At 43.8% G+C, this 26,296-nt stretch overlaps 1 protein-coding gene and 1 pseudogene across 2 annotated transcripts in view; one reads left to right on the top strand and one right to left on the bottom strand.

Annotated features, from left to right (window-relative positions):
* Positions 1 to 26,296, top strand: part of NSMCE2 (NSE2 (MMS21) homolog, SMC5-SMC6 complex SUMO ligase) — a 228,362-nt gene that overhangs the window by 59,975 nt on the left and 142,091 nt on the right. The window lies entirely within an intron of this gene.
* Positions 5,389 to 5,462, bottom strand: LOC136650635 (U6 spliceosomal RNA; annotated as a pseudogene).

Genomic DNA, 26,296 nt, shown 5'->3' with positions numbered 1-26,296 from the left:
CCAAGCAAGACATGAAACCTTCAGCCATGTGTGTGTGTATGTGTAAAACTAATTACTAATAACCTTTGATGAGACTCTCCTAATGAATTTGCTTAATCCCCTTTTAAAACCATGTAAGCCCATATGCATCTGACAATGGAATCATTATTACAATTTACCTATAAGCAGCTAGATGTATCGTAGATGCAGAGCACCTGCTGGAATTCTATTGACTTGCCACCCACAGCCTCTTTCTAGGCAGGGAGTAGGGTGCTACACCTCTTCAAGGGCTGTTTTTTAAAGTGCCTTCCCCCCCCCCGCCCCCAGCACTGGCCATTACTCTGGGGCAAGAAGCATTGGGTCTGTCTAAGGGCTTTCATGATGTTGAGATGTACCTAGTTGTGAATATCTGTCCTTGTGGCTTTCCAGTTTCATTGGGTATGTGGCTGAGTATATAGTGTTCTGAGAATTGCCTACTTCCTCTCACCTATCTTATGTTGTGACGGTTGGGATCTTCCTTTTATTTTTAAATGTCTTCCCGTGTAAATGAAACAGATGAAGAGGAACAAATTTTAAAAGCCTACCACAGCGGAGAGAGGCATTTTCTCCTAGACTGCTCCCAGCTGTGCTCGTTTTTTCCTTGCTGGGAGATTTTACTGTAGGGTAACATTCAAAAATGTAATCATCTACCTGGAACTGGAACTGATAACGTTGATTCTACCTTCTCAGAAGGCTGCTTTGTGTTCCACTATGCTCAACCCAGTGTGTCAACTCAGCCTAACCCCCCCACACGAGGCATGCGAACAGTGTGATTGGTTCTCCCAGGATTGCCTCTGGGAAGCTGGTGAATGCCAGTACCTTCTGCTTGCTGCTGGCCATAAGAACATGTGGAGCTGCCTTACATGTAGCTAAAGCAGTGGTTCCCAAACTTTTCAGCACCAGGACCCACTTTTTAAAACGACACTCCATTAGAACCCACCAAGATTTACCATGTTTAAAAAAAAGGAGATATAGAAATAAATATTTTATTTATTTATTTATAAGTAATAATGACCAGAAAAAAGACCCTCAAAGACCCTCTCTCTGTATTTACGCATGCTTACAAACTGCAGGAGCTCAGCTCCTTGCAGGGCAGTTGTCAGCTATCTTGCAAGCTGCAGGAGCTCAGGTCTTTGCAGGGTAATTTGCAGCTACAGTACCTTTTCAGTAGCTTCAGGGCTTGAAGCAATTAGTTACCTGATTTTTCCATCACCCTTGGGGGACCCATCAAAAATCAGGTCGTGATCTACCAGTGGGTCCCGACCCACAGCTTGGGAACCACTGAGCTAGACAATTTGACTCTGTAACTGCACATTTCCTGCACTGACTGCCGTCAGCTCCCCAGAGTTTCAGATAGAGGTCCTTTCCTTGCCCCAGCTGGGGATGCCAGGGATTGAACTTCCTGCCTAAAACTGAGTTCTGACCCCGTCCCTGAATGCCACTCTTTTTTAGGCCTTTCGCTCTTTAAAAAATGTAGTTTTCTCCTCTGGATGGACAGATTTCTGAGCTTTTTAAAGCCTAGTAGAGGCAGTTTCTATAGTATTGTGATCCTCTTTCAGGCAGAACCAGTGCCTAGTAATAAACTTGGGGAGGTGGAGCCTGGTTTTCTCCTTAGGTGTGTATTTGTGAGGCTGCCTTATCATATGCATTGTGGCATAGAGTGCAAAGGTACCGCAAAATCTGGGAACACATCTTTGAGTTTCATTGTAGTTTTTAGTGGCGCCCAGCAGGTGGTAGTATGTGGCCTGCAGAGCATCCTGTTTGGCACATGTGTACGGAGAGGCTCTTGCTGCAATACTCCTTGCCAACTGGAAAGTAAATTGAGAGCAGGATTCCTGTGTGGATACAGGGCATCATTGCAATGCTTGGTGGGGCCTGCCTGGCATTCCTGCATTAGAATTCAATAGGATAACTTAACTATTGGGCAACAAGTGATGATTCAAAGTGCTGGTGTGTGTTTGAACTAACATGCAGCAAAATAACTAGGAATCCCAGATTGTCTCTTATTTAGATTTCAGTTGGTGCTGTGGGCTGTTGTGGACCTGGCCCCTGGGGCACAGGACTGCAACATTCTGCCCTGCCGCAATACCCTTCCCAGGGATTACACACCCAGCTCTGTACGGAGCCTTGCATGATGTTCCTTGGTGATCTGAAAGCCTTCTGAAGCCTCCGGAACACCATTAAGCAGTACTTCCAGTTTTCCAACAAAAGCCAGGCGCTCCAGAGGCCTGAGAAAGCTTTTGGAGTGCCTGTGGATGCAGCACAGGGTTTTGCCTGGCCCCGGAACGGCTCCAGATGGCAAGCAGAGGTAGCCGCTGCGTCATGGCAGACGGCAGCGGCGTGGTGGGCGTGGCGGTGCCTCTGTGGTGCCTGGGACTTTTGCCCTCCCGACCCTCCTCCCGACCCTGGCTGTAAGATTCTTTAAAACACAAGCTTTTGTTTGTTTTTAGATCAAGTTTGTAGCTCTCATGAAATCTTAACTATGGTTTTTTTCTGTCTGATTAGGAATTACAGCATTCTGTCTTCATTTGTTAGTCAAAAATGAGATGTCTTTGTTTGTCACAGAGTCCCATTCCACGTCATGATTGCCAGCCTTCATTTGCTCTCCTGTTTTTTGTATGCTATTTCCCTTCTTGCACAGTTGATGACATTTTACTCGATAAAAAAAAAATTAGTAATTTTGCAAAACTGGTTAATAAACTCAGCTCAACTTCCAAGCTGCACTTGGACTAGAATCTGAGCCAGAAATGAATGGTTTTGAAGGAGTTGGCCAGGAGCCCTTGCTGCCTATTGAAGATGGCCAGAGAGAATGAAGCTGTGGGAAAGGAGAACTAGCTCTTTGGCCATGACTGTAGTCAAATCCCATCTGCATTGACTCCATAGAAACACAGGGAACTGTCTTGAGTTATACCATTGGTCTGTCCAGCTCCGAAAGTCACTCTGGCTGGTAGTAACTTTCTAGGGTAGCCATTTTCAACCACTGTGCTTTGGCACACTGTTGTGCCATGAATGGTCCACAGATGTGCCATGGGAATTAAGGGGAGGGTCATTTATTAGTAGGGCCTTTGGGGGATGTGAGCCCCCACTGGTAGCATGGTGTGCCTTGTCAATTTTAGTACCTTGCCAGTGTGCCATGAGATGAAAAAGGTTGAAAATCACTTCTTTAGAGTTTTAGGCATGGGTCTTTCCCAACCCTGCCTGACGTTTCCAGGGTTGGAACCTGGGACATTCTGCATGCAAAGTTGGTGGTCTTCCACTGAGTCATAGCCTCATTCCCTACGGAATAATTCTTGTGATGTTGGAGAATTCATAACTCCCCCATTTTTTGAAATCTTGCCCCTTTATAAGCCGGTCTCCCCCTCTCATGCAGTGTTTGCTGCTATTCAGTTTTCTCACTCCCCAAGCAAATACATCCCTATGTGTGTTGGGGGGCAGGCAGGACCGAGCGAGGAGGGTATACTGGTTGTCGGCAAGGCCTTGCAGTCACCATCAGTAGAGCCAGAGCATGTTGAGACTTGGTGTGGTAGTGGCTCAGAGACTGAGCTGTGAATCAGGACTTCCCTGTTTTGAATGTTGCATCTACTGTGAAATAGTGTCATTAAAATACCTTTGGTGAGCCACTTTGAAGCCTCAGTTTCTCATCTGCTATAGGGGGATAATAACGCATACCTCACAGGGTTCTGTAGAGATTGCAAGAAGATGATATATGTAGCATTTCACACTCAATTGCTACAACCGCATTTCAGTATACCTGTGGTTCTCAAACTTTTAGGTCTCCAGAGTGCTTTACATTCCTAAACAGCAAGAGCATCTGTACATGTGAGAAGTGGTGGAGCACGGAGCAGGTGGTGGCCTTTTATGGTGTGTTCATGGAGCTCCTGAAGGGATCTCAGGGAGTCCCAGTGCTCCTAGTAGCACCCTGAGAAACACTGCACTATACAAATGCTAAGTAATTTGTTTCTTGCTTGGGGTGCATAGGACTTGTAGTTTTCTCTTTCTTTGATTGGTTTTTCTTCTTCCTACATGCAAGGGTTGATCTTGCTCAGGAAGGAGGTTGAGCGGGTGTTCATGGCAAGTTTCTTAATGCTTGTCTTTCCCCCTGCCCCACCCCAAGCTTCCTTGGGAGAGTTCTCCAAGAAAGCTTGGAAGAAACGAAAATTAAATATGAGGCAAGCTAGAGCAGAGGGCTTGCCCATTCCTAGTTTAGTTTTGCAGACATCAGCCTGGAAGTTGGCCTTTGGCTGCTTCATTGGTCAGGAGTCCCGTTTTGTGGATTTGTTGGGCTTAAGCTGCAACCCTATGCATGCTTTCATGGAAGTAAACGCCCCCGATCATAATGGGACTTGCTTCTGAAGAGAGGTGCATAGGATTGCACTGTAAGGCCCCTTGCTAGTGACTGAACTGTCGGATGCTCATCTAGAGCCAACTAACTACACCAATGTGACTTGCTCCTCCACATAAAACCCCATGTTTCCACACTTACAGAATGGTTTCCTTACAGAAACTTTCCATATCTCTGTGCTTCTTAGGGTTGTCATCCAGTTAAAGAAACCCTTATGTTTTCAATAAAGCATGGCTAGATTTGCATATGAATATAATAATTCTGAAAGGGGAAAAGCATTCTTTGTTTTAAGAGGATGCACTCCTGCCACAATAGTCATAATAGTAGAAGATGCATCCCATTGCAGTTTTCAGAAGTACAGATGCTGTCCTTGTATTGAATTTTTTAAAATCTGCTAGCCCCTTAAGGTGCACTTTAAAAAAAAATTGATCAAAAATGCTTTGATTACTTGACTAAACATTCTCACCTTAGGGCAAGGGTCTCCAAACCCTAGCCTGGCGGCCAGATGCGGCCTGCGGCAAGCCTCTGTCCGGCCTGCGGCTAGACTCTTGTCCCCTGAAAGCCCCTGGTTCACTTTGCCGAACATGACTGGAACTGTGCTCTGGTTGCATCTGGAGGGTGTTCTAAGAACCAGAAAGGTTGAATGAATGAGCCCATTCATTCATTTATTCACACATCTAAGTTCCATCTCTAATTTATTGATATAAATTTTATATTTAATTTATTTTTCCGACCCTCAAAACCGTGCCAGACATTTGATGTGGCCCTCTGGCCAAAAAGTTTGCAGACCCCTGCCTTAGGAGCACAATCCTACTGAGGGGCACAATCCTACTTATGAGTAACCAGGTCTACTCAGAAGTAAGTCCTATTTTGTTCAATGGGGCTTATTCTCAGGAAAGTGTGGTTAGGATTACGGCTTAGAGCTCTTTCCTCTCAGTTCTGTGGATTCTGTGGATTTAGGCACCTTTTGTGCTAATGCAGGGCTGCCGCTTCCATTGAAGTGAAAGTGGGGGAACGTCTTTTTTTTTTTTTTTTTGGAACGCTTCACGAATTTGCTTGTCATCCTTGCGCAGGGGCCATGCTAATCTTCTCTGTGTTGGTAAGGGAACTTCTTGTGGGTTCGCAATCGCTCTGTGTGCAAAGAATTACTGGTTTAGGACACTGCATTGCCGTTGTGGAAGAATGCCGTATGCCGCTTTGCTTACACTGCAAAATAGTGTACCACTGTGCAGTGCTTTTTATATCTCTTTGCACAGGCATAGGCTAAACTGCCATGGGGGGAGATAAGGCTGGTAAGGAACAGAAGATGTTGAAGGAAGGAAACAATCTTGGAGACCAGGCTGATTTGTGTTGCAGAGCTCTAAGGGGCAAGATCCTAATCAGATGAGTCAGGTTTTTTTGTGGGATGGAAAGGGAGACAGTCTTGTAGATGGAGCCTGAGATGTGTCTTCATTTATCTTTTCTTTTTTTAAAAATTATCACCAGCCTAAAAATTTCAGCCTGTGGTCTTACCTGTCAGGCAGTTGGTATGAACCTAACTGCTTGTACAACTATTACTGCCTTCATAATTAGGTAGAACAAAGCTTAGTAACCTTCCTGAATTGCAACTTGCGGCGCAACTGCTGAATGAGCTGTCAAAAAGGTAACAGTGTAAAGCAGGGTCGCATTTGGAGTGGAAAAATTGGTTTTGAGTTATGTTTGCAGTATTTCTTTGCATTTACTCAGTTTTCTGGGGATTGTAGTGTATTGGATCCTCACATTCTCATGAATTTTGCAAATCCTAATCTGGCCACAAGCTCTGAAAATAATTCATTTGAACCAGCCCAAACTAAAAATGTAACACTTTATGGTGGGTACCCCCCCCCCCACGCACTGTTTTCCCTTCATCTCCCTTACACTGCAGATGAATGTATAGTTCTCCAGGGTTTCAGAAGGGGGTCTTTCCCAGCCCTACCTAGAGGGCACACAGATTGAAATTGGGACCTTCTGCCTGCAAAGCAGATGCTCCACCCTTCAGCTATCATCCCATCCCTGGGATTCAAGAGCAGTGCTGGCTCTTGGGCTCCTCTCCCATGGGAGTCTCTGGCAGATGGGTGTTTTAGGGGCTTTCTCAGGGTGTAGTTCTTGCACCCCTAGTCCAAGTTCTCAGGGTGAGGGATCCAACACTTACCACTTCATGGAGAGGCTGCTAAAATGTGTAAATGAACTGCAACCCCATTTCTAGCCAGAAGGAGCCAAGGAGAGGTACAGTAAATCCCAATGCAGGAGAGAAAGGAAGGGGATATTTTGTTTCCCTGTTTTTGATTCCCCCCCCCCCGCCTCCCATTTTTTATGCAATGCCAGATGCAAGGGAGGGCAGCAGGATGAGGTCTCTTGTTATCTGGTGTGCTCCCTGGGGCATTTGGTGGGCCGCTGTGAGATACAGGAAGCTGGACTAGATGGGCCTATGGCCTGATCCAGTGGGGCTGTTCTTATGTTTATATTGCTATATTAAAGTGGAAGCTGTCTGGACAGGGATGGGTAGGGAAAAGATCATATCACCTGAGTTGTCCGAAAGCAGGGGTTCTAAACCTTTTTATGATTACAGACCCCTAATGGATTGCCCAATATGTATGTCCTCATATCCCCTTTGCTAGATGTACTCCATGGCTTTTCTCTAGATTCACTCCTCGTGTTCCTCAGCTTTTCTCAATATAGCACTTGAGGTTGAAAGAAACATTTTTTATTCCTTACAAGTGTTCCTTCTCTTTCATTTACACACACTGTTGCCCGGGAAGCCTGAGGCCCATGGCAAAATTCTCCCCATCTATCAGTCTTCTTATAGCATCTTTTGGCAGGTGTTAATAATGATGTTATGATGTTATTCCCTCCTTGTATATTGTGCGGTATGTACAAGGATGCTCCCTCAGGGTGTGCAGTGTGTCTTTGTACTTGGTGCACTATACACTCCCCTGGCTTGTAAGTCATTGGGGGTTGTAGTCTTGAACCAGGACTCCCAGCAGCTTGCTCTGGCAATGCTGTGAGCAGAGCAATCCTGTCTTGCACTGGAACAGGCAAGCCAGCTGGCCTGTGTTGCATCCAGCACAGGTGTTGAGGTAGATCCCACGCAACTCAGAGTGAGGTGATTTATTTTCCCCTTACCCCATGTCATGTGGCAACCACCTCAGTGGGGCTACTCGAACCTGCGCCAAGTCGACTCCCAAGATGTTGCAGAGGTACCTTATGGCATGTTTACAAGAGTCCAGGGCAGATGCTCTACGGCTGCAATCCTATTCCCACTTACCTGGGAGTAAGCCTCACTGAGAATAATGAGACTTGCTTTAGAGTAGACATGCACAGAATTGGACTTTTAAGTGTTCTAGTCTGCCATTCTTGAGGTTGAAAAAGTTTGCACTTCAACAGCACCCACCTAGGCTGCCAATCCAAGTAAAGAACAGCCAATGAGGCTTATTTAAAGAAATTTTTTTTTTGTTGCCAAGGGATGCTATTAGACATTTTTGAATCTTAAGCAACAAATTTAAATTGTTCTACCTGTAATTTCCATGAGAACATACATATGTTCTTGCAGGATCAGATCAAGAGTGCATCTAACACAACAGTGTTTCTTAACCAGTGGTACTTGTACCACCGTCGGTACTTGAGGTGGTGTCCGGTGGTACTTGCTGGTCCCTCAGGCCCCCACCACCTGGCAGCAATGCAGTGTGAACACACAGCAGTAGGAGGCTTGGCTCAGCGGGCAGAGTGCCTGCATGTGCTTTTTGCATGCTTGATAAAGCCCTCTTGTCCACCCTGAGCCTCTTACCAGTGTTTGTCGCATTGCGTCGGGCCTTTCAGTCCAGAAGTAACTGGTTATGATATCATCACCAGTTACTTCTGATAATACTGCCAATAGGTGGTGCAGTGGAGGGCAAACTTGGAGAAACTCTGTAGACAATATTCTGTCTCCCATAAGAACATAAGAACAGCCCCACTGGATCAGGCCATAGGCCCATCTAGTCCAGCTTCCTGTATCTCAAAGCGGCCCACCAAATGCCCCAGGGAGCACACCTGATAACAAGAGACCTGCATCCTGGTGCCCTCCCTTGCATCTGGCATTCTGACGTAGCCCATTTCTAAAATCAGGAGGTTGCACACACACATCATGACTTGTAACCCATAATGGATTTTTTTCTCCAGAAATTTGTCCAATCCCCTTTTGAAGGCATCTACGTCAGATGCCATCTCCACATCCTGTGGCAAGGAGTTCCACAGACCGACCACATGCTGAGTAAAGAAATATTTTCTTTTGTCTGTCCTTTTGTCTCCCAGTATAGTCACTAATAATATGACTAGAACTAAAAACTCCCAGACAGGGCACTGTATGATAGCCACAGCATGTGGTGTTTCTCCCAGTGTCTAGCAGTTGGAGGTAATGCCCCCTCCATTAGGCATATGACTAATCTTTGTTGCTAGACGTATTCTCTGTGAGTGTCTAATCCTCTTTTTTTTCTTTTTTTGAGGATTGAGGCTATTGGGAGGTGTGTTGGGCGAGGGCAGGGGGGAGGCCAAGTATAAGAGTGGGCCATAAGTCTCCCTACTTAGCAGTAGTCTATAGTAATTTTAAATGAAGGCACCCTCAGCCCTTTTAGGATTTCCTCCTAGGGAAGATGCTCCAATCCCTCAATCAATTTATTTCCCATTTTCTTTCCCCTCTTCAGCTCTGTGATACCTTTTTTAAATAACAAAATTCTCTTACTAGGCCTTATAAAAAAGGTTGCCACATCCAATCCCTTGGGATCTTGTTCCTGAGTGCAACGGTTCCTCCTCGTCCATGTTTATTGGGCCCTGTGATTTGTCATTCAAGTCTCAAGTTCTTCCCCTCCCATTTCCAAATCCTTGCCCACCAGCTGCCACCTGCCAAGGTCCTTAGTTTCCTACTTGGTTTGTGCCCTCAGGGTGCCATGGGCCCAAGTTCTGATTATCTGCTGTTGCTTACCTTTTTATACCTGCTACACATTGCTGGGTTTCCCTGTTGGCTCTTGGGTCTCTCATCTATTCTCCGTTGCTTCACAAGGTGCATGAACTCTGAGTTTCTACTTCCAAATCGCTGCTCAGTAGAGTATGTATTTTTTCACATCTAGCTGCTGGCCCTTGTGGCAGGCAGTGAAATGATGGACTTGCTTGTGCAAACAAACTTTCAGTGAATCCAAAATAAACAAATAGAAGAATTGAAGTTGAATTTATGAATCATTGTGAGCTCTGGTGATGTGTACTCAGTATTTGAAAACATTCTGCACCAGAGCAGTCCATCATGAAGAAAAGCTGCAACCTCTACACGTTACACAAATGGAATAAACTTGCATGATTTCGGGCACAATCCTAACCAGGTCTACTCAGAAGTAAGTCCTATTTTGTTCAGTGGGGCTTGAATGAATGTTGGCAACCTTCAGTCTCGAAAGACTGTGGTACATGCCTACAGCACCCGGTATTCCCAGGCGGTCTCCCATCCAAGTACTAACCAGGCCTGACCCTGCTTAGCTTCCATGACCAGACGAGATCAGGAAAGTGTGGTTAGGACTGCAGCCTTCATTTATTTTGTATAATTGTTTCTGATTTTTACTAGTCAAGGGAATGGCAAGGATCTACAGAGAATCAGTGGCGTAGTTAGAGGAGGTGCAAAGCACTAAGTTTTGCGTGGTATGCAAGTAGCCCCGCCTCCTAAGAACATAAGAACATATGTTCTCCTCCCTTTCAGAGTCATTTTGGGCAGGGAGAGCAAAATGGAGGCGTATGCAAGATGGCCTTGGAATAGCTCCAGTGGGAGGGGGAGGGACCGCTTGCACACTATGGTGAGGCTCCTTGCAAAACTTTGTGCTTTGCACCCCTCTAGCTACGCCACTGGCTCTCAGTAGAACCTTGCCATTCCCCATGACTAGTAAAAATCAGAAACAATGATGCAAAATAAAAGACTAGCAGGGGCTAGCTAGGCCATTGCTGAGACCCTAAAGTTCTGTCCCTGTCTTCTGGACATTTTATTTATAATAAGAAGCAATAAATAAAATTTAAAATAAAGTGCACACTTTTTGAGCAAATGTTCACAATCATGAGGGCTAGAAATGTAGAAAGCGGAGGCTTTTCAGAAGTCTGGATTCAGACCCTAGGACTTAGAATCCTGCACTGTTTTCTACACGTCCTCATCAACTCAGTGTATCCGCCTGGATTTTTTTTGGAGCCCGGCCTTTGCCATCACTTGATTACCAAATGCCAGCATAGCTGTTAACCTGGACTGGGGCATTTTAAAGACGATCCAATCTCTGACTTAAATTCATGAATGTCTGGAAATTTATTATCTGCAGCTAGATAAACTGGTTTGACAGCCCACTTCTTCTTTTTTTTCTGACAAAGCTGATTTAACAGAGGCAGATTTCTGATTTTGATTCTTCTGATGTGCTGGTTAGAGAACGCAGCACTTCGGTCAAGCAGTGACTTAGTCCTAGTACACTGCTGGTGTCCAAATGTACACACAAAGCAAAATAAAGTGCCTAGGGCAGTCTAATAGGTACAGCTCTTCTGCAGAAATTATGCTGTGATATATCTTTGGGCATACAGTGGTTTGATTGTTTAGCAGAGAACATACAGAAGATGGTTGAACTGAAGTTGTGGATTAGTCACTACTCTTTTTGAGTGTTGCCCTATTCCTCAACACTTCTCTTAAGGACAGCAAATTGGTTCCCTGCTCTCTTAAATTGGTTCTCTTGGTTGGTTCCCTGCTCTCTTAAATTAAGGTCAGCAAATTGGTTCCCTGCTCTGCCCCTTCTCTCTTGCTATTGCTTAAATCCTTGACCTGAACACCTTGATGATGCCCCCCCCACTTTCTTTCTATTACATTGAAGACTTGAGAAGTCTTCAGTTTAGCCCCTTCATCCTTGTCCCCTAAGAACCTAAGCCTGAGAACCTGTTGTAGATTCAGATCCTAGCAGTAGGATTCCAAGACCTCCTGGAAACTGAGGTAGGGTGCTAAATGCTGTCCCCCCCATTACTTGCTGATGTGCCAGCCTCTGTTTCTCTTAATCCTTGAAGAAGAAGAAGAAGAAGAAGAAGAAGAAGAAGTAGACAGGAGTGGTGGACTAGGATGCTGGAAGCACTTTCTTTTCTGCTATACCTCCTTGTCTCTAATTCTGGGTGTGGAAGGGGGGAGGAGCAGTAGCAGCAGCAAGTCAGCAGATGGAGTGGATCCTTAGCCTTTCGGATGGGCTGGCCCTGAATAGAGCTTCCTTGAATTAATGATTGGAAGATCCTTTTCCTTAAACACAACTGTTTTGATTAACGAATTCAAGCACATGGGATAAGTGTGGTGCATATTTATCTGAAATTGCCCAAAGAAAAACTTTTTAAATAAAGGAATACTGGAAATTGTCCCAGATCTGCTATCTGTGACAGTTGCTGCTTCTGGGGCCTTTGAAAGGCTTGATGCTGGAGGAAAGCCTTGATTTAAGCTTAGCCATTAGCAGACACATTATTTTCTATAGCATCTTATTGGAAAGTTCCAAGAATGCCACACATACCTGAGTGGCACAAAAGAATTTGGACAGTATCTTTGACTCAGCTTGTTTGTTATACGAGAGCCAAAGAACAAGCAACACACGCATTTCTTGAAAAATGGGGTTTGTTTGATGTTCACCCATTTGTACATTGGGTGGCATCCACTCGTGCACTCCATGGATGGAAAGGATGAACTCCTTCTGGAAACAGAGCATTCTACTTGCATCAGAGGCCATTGGTGTGAATGGAACACTGCTTCTGTTCACAGACTGCAAAGTGTTGCTCATGATGTTGCCTGTTGTTTTATCTGTTTTTTATCTCGATAAATTGCTGCAGTGGTGTCGCAAGGGAGGTGTGGGCCGCACCAGGTGACACGCATGGGGTGTCACCAGGACCAGATCCAGGGGACATCCACTAAAATTGAGTGTTGAGAGAGTTAGGGCAGACAAAAGAAAATATTTCTTTACTCAGCGTGTGCTTGGTCTGTGGAACTCCTTGCCACAGGGGGGTGGTGATGGCATCTGGCCTGGGTGCCTTTAAAAGGGGATTGGACAAATTTCTGGAGGAAAAATCCATTGTGGGTTATAAGACATGATGTGTATGTGCAACCTCCTGATTTTAGAAATGGGCTATGTCAGATACAAGGGAGGGCACCAGGATGCAGGTGTGCTCCCTGGGGCATTTGTGCTCTGGTGTGCTCCCTGGGGCATTTGGTGGGCCGCTGTGAGCTGGACTAGATGGGCCTATGGCCTGATCCAGTGGGGCTGTTCTTATGGGGTGTGTGTGATACCACTACTCAGTAAAAAATTTTAAATCTTGATATTTTCAAATATCATCATATTATGTATAGACTGATGCATAATTTCATGCAGAATGCAATGAAACAAAGTCGAAATATCTCTATTCTATCAAAAGTTATAACCAAAAAAAAACTGGGGATGGGGCGATGGTACATCATCACGCCTACCATCCAGGGCTTTGCTCTGCGGAGATCCATCATGAAGTGGCACTAGTACCAGGTGACACAAACCCTAGGGATGCCACTGAATTACTACATTGCATACGTTAATAAAATACTAAAATAATAATGAACTAAATTCAGCTAAACATTTGGTGTATCAACTGCTGCTATGACTGAGCACAGAGACTACTTTTGAGTCTGCGACAGAAAGTATACTCAAAACGTGGTCTATTTTTTCTGTGTTGCCTTAAGAACACTCCTCCTGCAACTGTTTACTTATTCCTTTCCCCTTTTCTTACACCAACCGACCAAATCAGCCCTGACTAACTCACAGAATTAAAGTTTCAACACATGTAACTGTGTTTGCTTGAATTCTTCCTTTGCTACTTTTGTCTTTCCATTGTCAAAATTTAGATTGTAAGCCCCTTGAGGTCAGGGAATTTGTAAACTGTTTTGCAAATAGTTTTTATTGTTGTTTATAAGTGGTGGATAAATATTCTTAATACTGTAATAAGTATCTTAAGGAAATCTGTAGAGCAATATGTACAGGTGGGACCTTGGTAGCCACTTGATTTGGTATCCACTGATTTGACTCACCACTGATACCAGAGTACACCTTTAAATGACTTGTAACAAGGGGAAAAAGACACCAAAATCCAGTTTGCCACCTTTAGGCTGTTAAATAATTTCATTCCATTAGATTTCATTATTCTCCCCATGTAGTGGCTGAATGCAGTATAGCGTCTCTATCAGTGCATTCTGGAGCAACAATGGAGGAGCAAGAAACCTAGAAGTGGGTATTTAAAGCAGTTTTTCCACAGATTTGGTATCCACTGATTTTTTTTATTTTATTTACTGGGGGTTTGGAATGGAACCCCCACGGATAATGATGTACGACCTGTACGGAGCTAGTGCTGTACTCTTCTCCTACTTATTTTCACAGCCTAGGACACTTAACCCCCACGTACCAAATTCATTTCTGCCTCATGCACTTGACCCCATTTTGTTTCAAGTTGAACTTGGAGACATTTCAGGCAGCAGATCTACTCCATGCTTGAATTGGTATAGCCCAGTTTGATTTGTGCACCAGGCTGCACCAATCCTTTGTTTTTTCCCCCCAAGATCTGATCTCTAGTGAAGAATTGTTTGAAACTTTAGAGTTTTTGGATATCCTTAGAGAAATCTAATTGTCTCCAAGAAAAGATCCTTTGTACCCACTGTGCTTTAGGTCCAATGCCTGAATCAGACTTGCAATAGCATTTTGCATCTTTATCTTTCTTAAAACAATTTGGTAAGATATGAGCTGGTGTAGCATAATAGTTGACCTGGAAGCCCTCTGGCTCTCCCATGAATTTGCTTAGGTAGCTTTACAAGACAAATGGCCATACCACTCTGTTTCATCTCTCATTGCAAAATGGGGCTGACATTTATTGTCCTTTGAGTTTACTGATTACTTCAATAATGTGTATAAAGTAAGTCAGAAGACTCTAACTTTTAGTCTTCAGTGCCTTTTAGAGAGATCAAAGCTACTTATTATTTTTATTTTGTGTTATAAATATTTTTTATGCAGCATAATTGGTACACTTAATTGGTCATTTATGTAATAAGTCAAAAAAGACAGACCTCTACCCTGAGGAGCTTACAGTCTCAAACGTTACATCATGCTCAGTTTTATGTAGTTCTGATTTGGTCTGCATGCCAAGAACGAAAATTAAAAGATCAGCCTGGAGGAGGAGCTGGGTGGTTCGTTCATTTGCTTAGTTTAATTTACTTACAGCCCCCCTTCCTCCTATCCTGGAATTCCACATGGTGTCCCATACAGCAAGAGATCAGGCTTAGATTTCCTAAGGTAGCAGCATCGTGTGCCACCCCACCATTCCTTGGGACTGTGATCCTTTTCCTTTAGTCATTTTTCTTAAAATAATCCGCAACCCTATTTTGTTATAAAGTTACCTGTATTTTCTTCTGTTTCAGAAAGAAATCAGAGGGTGTAATTTGAACAGAAAAAATGCTTGAAGGAAAAGGGTTAAGAGCCCTTTCCTCTTCTGGTGCAGGTTTTGGTTTGCAGCCTCTTCGACTACATTTTATGAAGCCAAAGAAGTCAGGAAATACGACATATAGCTTGGTCCAGAAACAGTGGGTGGAGACAAGCACGGGAGGAGAGAGGGACCATAAGAACATAAGAACAGCCCCACTGGATCAGGCCATAGGCCCATCTAGTCCAGCTTCCTGTTTCTCACAGCGGCCCACCAAATGCCCCAGGGAGCACAACAGATAACAAGAAACCTCATCCTGGTGCCCTCCCTTGCACCTGGCATTCTGATATAAATGACCAGAGTAATGTTGAATGAACAAATGTAGTAGTGATTTGTACTTAGACTTACTTTCAACTGGGATGGAGACTAAAGGGCTCTTACTAAAGGTACTGTTTGAAACTGTACTCTTGGTGAAGCCAGAGAACTTCAGAAAAGCTGAAGGATGACTCTAGTTTCCACCCCACTGCTTTAAAGGGCAACTGGGGCATGGCCTAGTCTTGTTTCGTGAACTTCCTGAGCTAAATGTCTTCACATAGGCAAAGAAAACAACCATGTGCATTTAATTACAGGTCATGCTTTAGCTGCAGTTGCTGTGAACCAGATCTTGGATACATTGTGCACCTTGATTGCTTTCTCAAGTTGTTAACGCTGCCCCTACAGGCCTGCTGCCATCTCACTGTTAACATGCTGACATTCATTTTTTTTTCTTTTTTCCTGTGGTGCAGACTTGGTTTGCTCAAGCAGTGTGTCATACGTGTGGGTCCACTCCCACAAACGTGCCTCACTCCGTATTTCTCAATCGTCTGGGAGGCTGTTGCTCAATCCTGGTTCCAGCCCTCCAGCCACAACGTGGAGAGGTGTTCAGTCTCCTGAATCATATATTAGCCCTCCAGTGATTCTGACTTTGGTGGAGCCCCATTTGAACCAATGGAATTCTTGTCTGCTGGCTGACTAATTATCCTTTCAGTGTGCCTTCTCAACTTCTGGTTTTATATTGTACGAGGGAAATGTGTTCTACTCCATCGAGGGAATGTGAAGCTGGCCTTTTGAAGGGAAGAAAAAAGAAGGCGAACAAATAAGCATGTTTAGTTAGTGTGGGCTTCTCTCTCTCTCTCTCTCTCTGTTTTGGAGCACAAACTTTGCTGTGCCTGCTTAAGTTAACCAAGATGAGTCACTTCAAAGATTGGTTCTCAGATGATTCAGAAAGGCCACGTGTGACTCAACTTGCAAATTTACTCTGCTCCCATGATTTATTTTTCCCTCCCAGTGAAATAATAGTTATCCAAATATAAATAAATTAATGATTTCAGGAGGAGACTTTTTGGCTTTGCCCTGGGAGTGAAATAAATGAACATGTCAAGTGACTGTACACTTTTCAAGAAATCCTTGAGAAATACCAAAGCAATAGCTTATATAGAATTTTTTTTTCCTGAAGTAAAAACTTTCCTATGTATTTCATTTTGTAGCAGTCTTATGACCCAATCCTGATATGACCCAATTTCCAGCTCTGTTGCATCTGTGCCAACAGGGTCTGCACTGGGTCCTGCAGCAGGGGGTAGTCACAGAGGTATCCTCAAGGTAAGGGAATGCTTGCTCTCTTACCTCGGAACTGCATTGCAGCTGCATCAGTGCTAGAAAGTTGGATAGGATTGGGCCCTTAAACAAGGAGTTCCAGTTTCCTAAGTGCTAGCAAATTCTAGGAGGATGATTAGCTAAGCACTTTGGGGCTTGAAACAAGAGTCTGATTGCTCTGGAGTCAGCAATCATAGGAGGGAACTGGAGTGTGATATACCTCTGCCCAGAATGCTCAGTGCCTCAGGAATTGTGTGAGCCACAGAGCCAATTTTTTGTTGCTACTTTCTGTAAAAGTAGCTATCTCCTGCATAGTACTCTTTCAGGGGCAAGCAATGGTACTTTGTCCCTATGCAGGAGAAGGGGGGAATCAGGATCAGGGCAGACATGCATGGGGACAATTTAGCCCCTTCCGTGTTTTGGCCCTGACAATATCCGTGTCTGACCCCCTGAAAGCATTCCATTGATGCCAATGGAAACATTTTTACTGGAGCAATAGCAGCCAGGGAAGCATTTCCATCAGGTCTGTGGTGGAGGGGGAAAGGGTTAAATATCCCTGCTGAATGCTCCATAAGTCTTGATCATGACTGGTCCTTCTGTGGTTGCTTTATAGTGTTTACATTAAAACAAGAACAGCAAATAGAGTCAAACTGCACATTGAACATAATATGTAGTTTGGTTCTTTCTCTGGGCAACTTGTTGTAGAGAGAGGCCATCACGGTTGGGCCCCAGTGGGACCGTGTCTCCCCTTTGCCCACCACTTGACGGTGGCTTTTCATAATGATACCCCATGACTCTCCTCCTCCCAGCTTCCATGTGAAATGGCAGAGACGCCTGGGAAGGGACAGAGGAAGAAAGTGGAGAGGGATCACACTAGGCTTCCAGTCTCCTTTGTCGCCACCTCGCTCCTCCTCCTTCCCTTCCTTTGTTGTCTCTGCCCTTTTTAAAAGGCAGAAGGAAGGAGAAGAGGGTGGCAGGAGGAGGTAGAGGAAAGGGAGATGTTCTTTAGGCTGGGAATGATCTTGAAGCAGGGAACAATGTAGGTATGGGAGATGGGGAAGAAAAAGAGAGAATTGCACACTGAGTCCAACCTTCAGTGTCCAACCTTGGTTCAGGTGCTAGGGAGGCATGCCTTGGGCCAGGAGGCCACTAAGCCACCTTTTGTGCCAACAGAGTACTTGCCTGTACCAAGCTGTTGCCTGCTCTGGGGACAACAGTCTTTGGCAGGGTCATTTTGCCTGAGATGACAAGTATGGAGTCCTGGGTGCTGTTTTCAGAGGAGTCTGCTTTAGTCTTATTTTAACAAACACTGAGGAGTCTTGTAGCACCTTAGAGACTTCCCAGTTTATTTCAGAATACGTTTTGGGGAATATAGTCCACTTTGTCAATGTTAGTGCACAGGCATGTAGGTTAGTCCATTTGATCAGACCTGAGGTGTTTTCATAACATCTGTTGACATATAAACAGGCAGTGTGTGCAGGCCAGCATTCAGAAGGCAGTGCAGCATCTTGGGTGCTCGTACCATGGATTCTAAAAGAGGAATTCTGTAACTTCATGAAGGATAGGTTTATTAGCCTCCATGTGTGCAATATCAGTGTGCTGCTGGTACCAGTTACTTGGGGAGGACGGGAGGATTTTTCTTTCCATGCCCTGTTTGCATGGACTTCCTAGAGGTGTTTGGTGCCCACAGTGTGAAGAAATATGCTGGACCAGCAGGGCCTTTGGTCTGCTCTAACAAGACTCTTGAATCTCCCCAATGCAGTTCCTTGCTAGTCAATTACATGCAGTTCTCTCTCTCTCTCTCTCTCCCCTTTTTGCTGGCTAAACAGCAAAACCATTTTTCCTAGTCCATCCCTCCTAGCAGTTCAGCATATCCTGTACTCTTAGCTCTTGGAACATTAGCTGACCTAGGCAGGTGGCCATTCCTTCCTTTGTCACAATCCCATATGTAGAACAGTTGCTTATTTTACTTCCTTGTGAGGCTTGATAAGGTTGTCTCAACCTGTTCATTTTTAATTTATTTAGTCCTTGAGGCATTGTGTCCAAGCTGACTAAAAGCAGAAAAGGGTTGACTGGCTCAAGCTAGTACAATTAGAACAACACATTTCATAAAAGGATTTGGCCTCCACCCTTTAAAATTAGGTTCCTTTTAAAAGAAATCTCAAGATGGATGCCCACAGAACAGAAACAGGTGCATGTATCATGTTCCTCACTACATAACATCCTAGAGAACTTACTTTAGTCCTGGCACCCATTCCCTGCCCACCCCATTTTTGTTGCTGTGGGGGAGGCAGGGGAACACAGGACATCCTGCACTCTGCATACAGGGTATGTTGCCTTAGATGTTAAACTGAGGAAATGATAAACACAACTGTTGTTTTTTTGGTTCTTGCAGCTTATGTATCATCTTATCTAGTTCCAGTCTCAACCTTTCTGCTCTTTCAATAGTTGTAGCATGTATCTGCATGAGCTTGTTTTCTGGGCCTCAGTTGTACTCTTGCAGTGCACTTGTGATTTGGAGAGCCATGCATGGTAGAGAGCAGCATGACCTTGAAATAATCTCCCCAAAAGTTTACCAAGCAGGTGGCGGGGCTAGGCGTGGTGGAAGAGTCCACACAAACGAAAGATAATCAAAGTCCCATTCAAAAGAGCATCACTTTCTCCCTGTCCTGCTTTGTTGTCCTCTTTTGGAGTGGAAAGTTGCATGGTTTTCACCTGGAAGCAAATTTCAGACCGGCACCAACCTGTGGAAGAATTGGAACTGCTCAAAAAGGCAGGAATGAATTTGCCTCCAGACCCTGAATTGGGAGAGTGGAAGCGTCCCTGTTACCTAAACTTTATAGAGTACACCTGAAACGGCCCTTAAAAGGTAGCAATTTGGAGAGGGACTATAGTGCAGTGACAGAGCTCATGCCCTGCATATAGAAGGCCAGAGATTCACTCCCTGGTATCTCAAAGAGCAGGACTGGAAAGAAACTGTGTTTGAGACCTTTTGTGTTAAGTAGATGACACATAAGGCAGCTTCATTGTTCAGAAGCTTGGAAAAACAGAAACTCTGTACATACACGCTGACATATATTATGTGCATGTAACTAGCCAATGTGGATATCGGGTTTAAATACCTCAGGTATGGAAACGATTACAAGAAAATGATTTCTTTAATAACAATACAGAAGAATTTGTGGACAATTTGGCCTCAGAGGAAGGGACAACTGAGAAGGCAAGGCAGGTAACAAGACACTACATTGGACAAGTTATGGGCAACTGATTAGTTATGGGAAAGGTTGATTATTCCTTTCCTCTTGACAGGTCAGGTTTTATTTTTATTGAATAGTCATGGAGCCTTGGAGGCTGTGATGAAGAGCAGTGGGGGGGACTGTTGAATTCTTTCCCTTCCTGCCATTTTTCTGCTCAGATTCGCATGCCTAAGCAACTGTGCATCTTTCTACACTGGCTAAAGGTGTGTGTGTGTGTGTGTGTGTGTGTGTGTGTGTGTGTGTGTTTTGAGCAGACAAGTGGCAGAAAAGCAAAGGGCTAAGCAGTTCTACCTTCCAGTGCTCTTCTGCTCTAAATCACACCTTCTCAGGCTGCTTTTCATTTAAAAGCACAAAGCATTGAGGAAGTGGGGGACGGACTGACGGACAGATAAATGCAAGTAGCATGTAGTTTGGCACCAGGTGCTATGGTGGAGTATAGATTTCCCTGTTCACTGCAATTCTTGATTTCTCAGGTCTTTTCTAAAGCCATGTTTGCTGTCAGAGATGTTTCCTGCTTCCCTGGGCCTCCTAATGCCATATAGGCATTAAAAACATTCTTACAGTTTCACAGAGAAACCGGAAGTTGGAAATTCGAAAGTCACGTTGTTTAAATATTAAGGCTCAGTTTGAGCCCAGATGTCCCCGACCTCTGCTGGGTTCAGAATACATACGAGTTTGGGCCTGATATACATGGTTTTTGTTTGATTACTTGTTTAAAGTGTACAGGGGGTCATATTCATATGCTCGCTTCGGTTCTGGAAGGGTTGTGCATGGGGGCCCCTGGACCCGATTCGTGAATAAGTTAATCTGCTGATATGCCCCCCTGTACTATTTAAACAAGCAAACAAAAACGTGAACATCAGACCAAAACTCATATATATTCTCGTAGTAGAATTATCTTGACATTTCTTACTGTGGTAAGTAGGTAACATTACTCTATTTCAGTGATTCCCAAACTAGGAAAGGACTGATTTGCCAGTGTTTTAGGCCACATGGGTTAGTGTAGCTTAGGCTGCAATTCTAACCATACTTTCCTGAGAGTAAGCCCCTCTGAACAAAATAGGACTTACTTCTGAGTAGACCTGGTTAGGATTGTGCCCTTAGTGGTTCTTAGCCATACACAGCTTGTGTGTTATGGGACTGGACTTCTAGAAGCAACATTTGTACTTTTTTCTTGTAGGTCTGCACCAGGGATGTGCTGGAGTACATCCAGCACAAGTCTCAAGACACTGCCCCCTTGACTCAAGTCACCCACAAGTCATAGCGGTGGCCATCGCGACTAGTCCAGAGCTGTTTTTCAAGACATTTTGACTTTAGTCAAAATCTTGTTGAGAAACATGTCAAGTCGTGGAAGCGACAAAAAAAAAAAGCAAGCATACAGACAAAAGTGAGTCTTGACTCGCCTATTCGAGTCTTTTTAGGGTAAAACCACTGAGTCCTGAGTCACTGCCCATGTTTTTGACATGCATGATTTAAGTTCATACGAATCATGGAAAACACGTGTTTTCGTGACTCGAGTCTGAGTCGTGGCCCATCCCTGGTCTGCACTGACTTCCTGTAAAGTTTGGAATGTAAAATAAGGAAGTGAAATCTTTGGTGAGAGTCCATTTCCAAGATAATGGGAGGTTATGGAGGGTGGTGGTTCAGCCATTTAGTGCCCCCCCCACATCAGATTATGAGAAAATTGTATATTACAAATGATTCCTTGTAGTTCTGAGGTCACTTTAGTTCCAAGTAGGCTAGCAGGATGTCTTTTCCACAAGTTCCTCTAGAAGTATATTTAATGTGTAGGTGTTTATCTCTGAACGATTCAGCAGTCTGAGTAATTGCGTTCACTCTTTGAAATGAGGCAGCTAAGGAAAATGAAAAAGGTTTCCTTTTTAGCTGGCTGAACAGGACATTGCGACATCATTACAACCACGCTACTGTGCTCAATAAATTGAGTGCTATCCACTTCCATTCTGTCTTTTTTTCTTTTTTGTAAAAGAAAAAAGCTCTGCAGTCTAAACAGAAGAATAATGCCATTCTCAGAAAAAAGAGGAATTCATAGCTCCTTTCTTAACATTATTAACCACACAATCCTAGGTGTGTCTACTCAGAAGAAAGGCCTACTATGTTCAGTGGGGCTTACTCTGAGGTAAGCGTGCATAGGATTTCAGCCTGAGTCTAACAGTACAATCTTATGCATCTTTACTTGGAAGTAAGCCCCACTGTGTTCAGTGGTCCTTACTCTCAGGTGAGTTTGTGCAGGATTGCAACCCCAGTAAAATAAAAGGTTTCCTTTTTCAACTAGCTGGGTCATTGTTGCAATGCTGAATTATTGTGCTCATGAGTTTTCATACATGGTCATTTTGTTTTTGTAAAAAGCATATACAAGTTGAGTATCTCAAATCCAAAATCCTTGGAATTTTTTGTTTTGGATTTTGCATTTTTAAAAATATTTTGGAATATTTGCATACACAGGCATGCACCACTTAACAGCCTTCCACTTAATGACAGACCGCATATATGACAGTGGGTCAAAGCACAACGAAGAGGCTCTTAATGGGGCAGTCAGGTCTCCCATAGCCTGCAGCAACGAAGCTCTTAATGCAAAGAAGAGGCAGTCAGTGTCTAGTAGCCTGTGGAGCCAGCTAGTTTCTGGCAGGGAGTGTCTATTTAAACAACAAAGACACTAGGTTGGGCTGAATGTTCGCTTAACAACCTAATCGCATAATAACAGGGATAGGATAAAGTATCCCTGTCGTTAAGTGGCGCACACCTACGCATAATGAGATACCTTGGGGATGTGACCCAAGTGTAAACATGATATATTGCAGCTGAAAGGGGGTGGGCGGGCTGGAAGGGTCTTTTTTCCCTTTGGGATGCTGTTATGTGCCTCCATTTTGACTGCAACCTGTCACATAAGGTCAGGTGTGGAATTTTCCTCTTGTGTCAGCGCTCAAAAATTTTTGGATTTTGGAGCATTTTGGATTTTTGGATTAAGGATGCTCAATCTCTGTTGGAGAGCTTAATACACAATTAAGATTTACTTATTATATTCATATGTGCTCTTCCTTAGGATCGTAAATGATCTGCCATACCAGAGGCTGATCTTGGGCTACACCTGTTTTCATTTCAGCATCTTCATCTCAGATATTCTCACACCATCCATTGAATCCCCAGTTTTTAATTGAAAAAGGCCCCTTAGCCTAAACAGCATGATAATGTGAGGCTCTGAACAGAGAGTGGCAAATGTATAACTTCCTCAATTATGTCACGCCATAGGTATAATTATGCAGAAACATACCCAGGTTTTTAATGAAAGACAATGGCACTAGGTTGAAATGATATACTTTGTGGTCAGCATATCAATAAAGAAGGTGACAATTAAGATGATGTCTCCTTCAGAGAAGGGCAGGTGCTGGGTCCCACATAAGTAAAAACAATGAAAATTTCTGCAAGGTAAGGTGTGTAACCTAGAGAAGTTGAAACACAATGTCAGTGCCAAGGTGAGGGACTGTGCAAGATTCTTGACAAGTGTTAAAGTTCTGCTCTCAGATTCTGGATTAAATTTTGGGGGGTAGAATTCTTGTTGTAGTAACTTTTTATGCTAAATTTTGTTTTTAATTTGGGGGTGTAGGGTAGGGGCAAGGACCCTCTCAAAGTGGTATACAGGCTTTGAAAGCATAAACCAACCCAACCAATATCATAAGAACAAGCAGCAACTATACAACAGAAACACCAGTCGGCAACAGCACCATAAAAATAAACATTGGAAGAGCGTATGAAGTTACATCATAGGCCTGTCTACTGGGGTTTACTAACCTTCAAAACGTTAACAGGGAGATAGGCTAAATGCCTCCTAAGGGAGAGAGCTACGAAGTGTGTCGTCATGACTAAGGAAATTCAATCCTTTATACCTACCAACTGCACTTCAGATGGTGAGCAGGCAGCACTGACCCATCCGTGAGACTGATAGAACAATCGAATGTGTGTCTACTCAGAAGTAAGCCCCAGTGACTTTAATGGAACTTAGTCCCATGTAAGTGTGCATAGGATTGCAGTCTGATTGAGGTGGTCTTCTCAGGCAGCAGATCGGAGGGCACCCACCTCTGCCTGCACGTCCACTTGCACTGTTTCTTCTCCTTACCATTCTTCAGGTTTGAAAAATGAGAAAGGAACAGAATGGAAAAAGGATTTGTAGAGAGAGGAAACCTGGGGCATATGACCTGTGGATCTGGAGATTTCATGTAGCTGTTATGACTAACAGCCACTGATAGATTTGTCCTCCATGAATTTGTCTAATCCCATTTTAATCCAAGAAAACCTGGACTTGAGTCTTCACCACATACATGAACATGTGCCCAAAAAAGAAGTATTAGAGGCTGACTTATAATTGTCTAGGGCAGAAGAGCCCAGAGAGGGCTTCTTATAAACCATGGTTTTACCTCTGCCTCTTTTAAAGCTGCTGGAATTTGATCCTCCTGTAGTGAAGCATACCTTTGAACCACCTATTTAGCCAGTCCACCTTTGGCTAAGCCAGGATGGACAAGAGCCGTGAGTGCACATGGCTGACTTAGTTCTTCCAAGAATCTTGTTTGCAGCCGCAGGCTCTACAAGTGGAGAAGTATCCATGGGAGTAAGACCAGCAGGCATGTCAAAAAGAATTCCAGACGTGGCAATCAACTTGGAGTCTTAAGTCAGGATGTAGTTCCTCCTAAATTGTTATAGTTATTATCATTTTCCTACTAAAATGTAGGAGTCACTTTTTTTGGTTAATTTAAAATAGCCATTACAATGTTCACTGTGTTTTTAAATAGTTGTGCTACACACCTAGTGCGGAGACCCATTTAAAGTGTATGTAATTTGATTTATGTAGTCTGAAACTCTGTGTGTGGTGATGGTGGTGGTGGTGATATGTGTCGGACACTCCCAAGCTCAGGGACCTAAATGATGTGCAAGAAAACCTTTTCTGTTTATGTGCTTGCTTTAAAAAAAAAATCAGTGTGAAGGGCAGTTCAATGTCTGCTCAATCACAAACTTTTGTAAATAGTTTTGAGTAACCTGGTTGTGAATCACAGCACTGTAAAGCACAAGAGAGCAATTTTGTGGTAGGTACTGTATAATCCAGCTGTTTTATCACAAAGCATGACAGGCAACCACAAACAGTTGTACATGTGTTCATACAAAGTGAGTCAGCTGCACACAGTAACTTAACACACACACACACACACACACACACACACACACTCACACACACACACACACGAGAGAGAGAGAGAGAGAGAGAGAGAGAGATTGGTTGGGATTTTTGGCCTTTACAGTTAAATGTCCTGTCTAACTTGTTTTGTATTTTAATGTTGATCCTGCTGTTGTGTCCTTGTGTAGTCTTGGGTCACATATTTACTGTAGGAATTTTACTAATATGATTACCTTGTGGTGTAATTTGCTGCCCGCTTGTGTGGTTCTGCAGTTTAACCCATTTCTGCCCAGCCCACAGGTGTACACATTTGATGCCTGTTGCGTATATGCAACGTTGGGCAGAAATGATTTTTAAAAGCACATGTAGAAAGGGTTTTGTGGCCTGGCTTGTCTGGTATCTTGCAGTAGCAGTGATCCCAAGGTTTAAATAGCATTTGATGGTTTTGCCTTGAGTCCCTGCTTAAAAACATCCTGCAAAAGAGATATCAAGGCGTATCTGACCAAATACCTCAGTTTCTCCTCTGTTCTCACAGTTTGGAAGTATTTCCTGATATGCAGCTTATGGGCTGATTCACATAAGGCATTTGAAGGTGTCCTGTCAGCATTACAGTATATGCCTGATCCTGGGTTCGTGACTCAGTCTTCCTCATCTCCACAGTTTCTCACTCCCTGCCCTAGCTTCTGTTAGCTTCTTTACTGCACAGAAGTGCTAATTCAAATTGTTCACATAGTAATTAAGTGTAAATGTAATTTGGCCATAAACTCATGCAGCTTGATAGGTGGATGAACAGTGTACGCTAGCATTTTCCAAACTCCTGATTACTGAGGCATATTTTCATCTTGTTTAGCATTGGAGACCTACCAGTCTTATACCACTGACTTTGAGAGTCAGACTAGATGTTACTTTAACTAGGTTCCTCCCTAGTTAAATGATCACCAAGGGACCTGGTCAGAGTTGGGACTACAGCCGGAGCAAAGGGTTAAAGCCCTGCCCCCAGTGTAGTCTAGATCAGGGGTCTCCAGACCCCGGCTTGGGGGCCAGATGCAGCCCGCAGAGAGCCTCTATCCGGCCTGCGGCCAGCCTCGGATCCCCTGAGAGCTTAAACTTAAACACTAAGCTGCAGAGTTTGTACTTATTTTACAGTAACATGTAGTTAAGATTTCAGAATTTTGAGTACATCTAACTGGGTTGGTCAAACAGGGGTGCTTAATGTTAGAATCACTTGTGATAAACTACAGATGTTTGAAAGCCACAATACTTAAGAAGTGTTTAAATTCTTAATTATATTTACCACGAACATCAATTAAACATGTTTTAATCCAATGTTTCTCAAACTGTGGGTCAGGACTCACTCGGTGAGTCCCCATTCATTTCAATATTTTATTTTTAATATATTAGACTTGA

This window comes from Tiliqua scincoides, chromosome 4 (genome assembly GCF_035046505.1).
Source record: "Tiliqua scincoides isolate rTilSci1 chromosome 4, rTilSci1.hap2, whole genome shotgun sequence".
Classification (NCBI taxonomy): domain Eukaryota; kingdom Metazoa; phylum Chordata; class Lepidosauria; order Squamata; family Scincidae; genus Tiliqua; species Tiliqua scincoides.
This window is presented reverse-complemented; position numbering and strand designations above follow the sequence as displayed.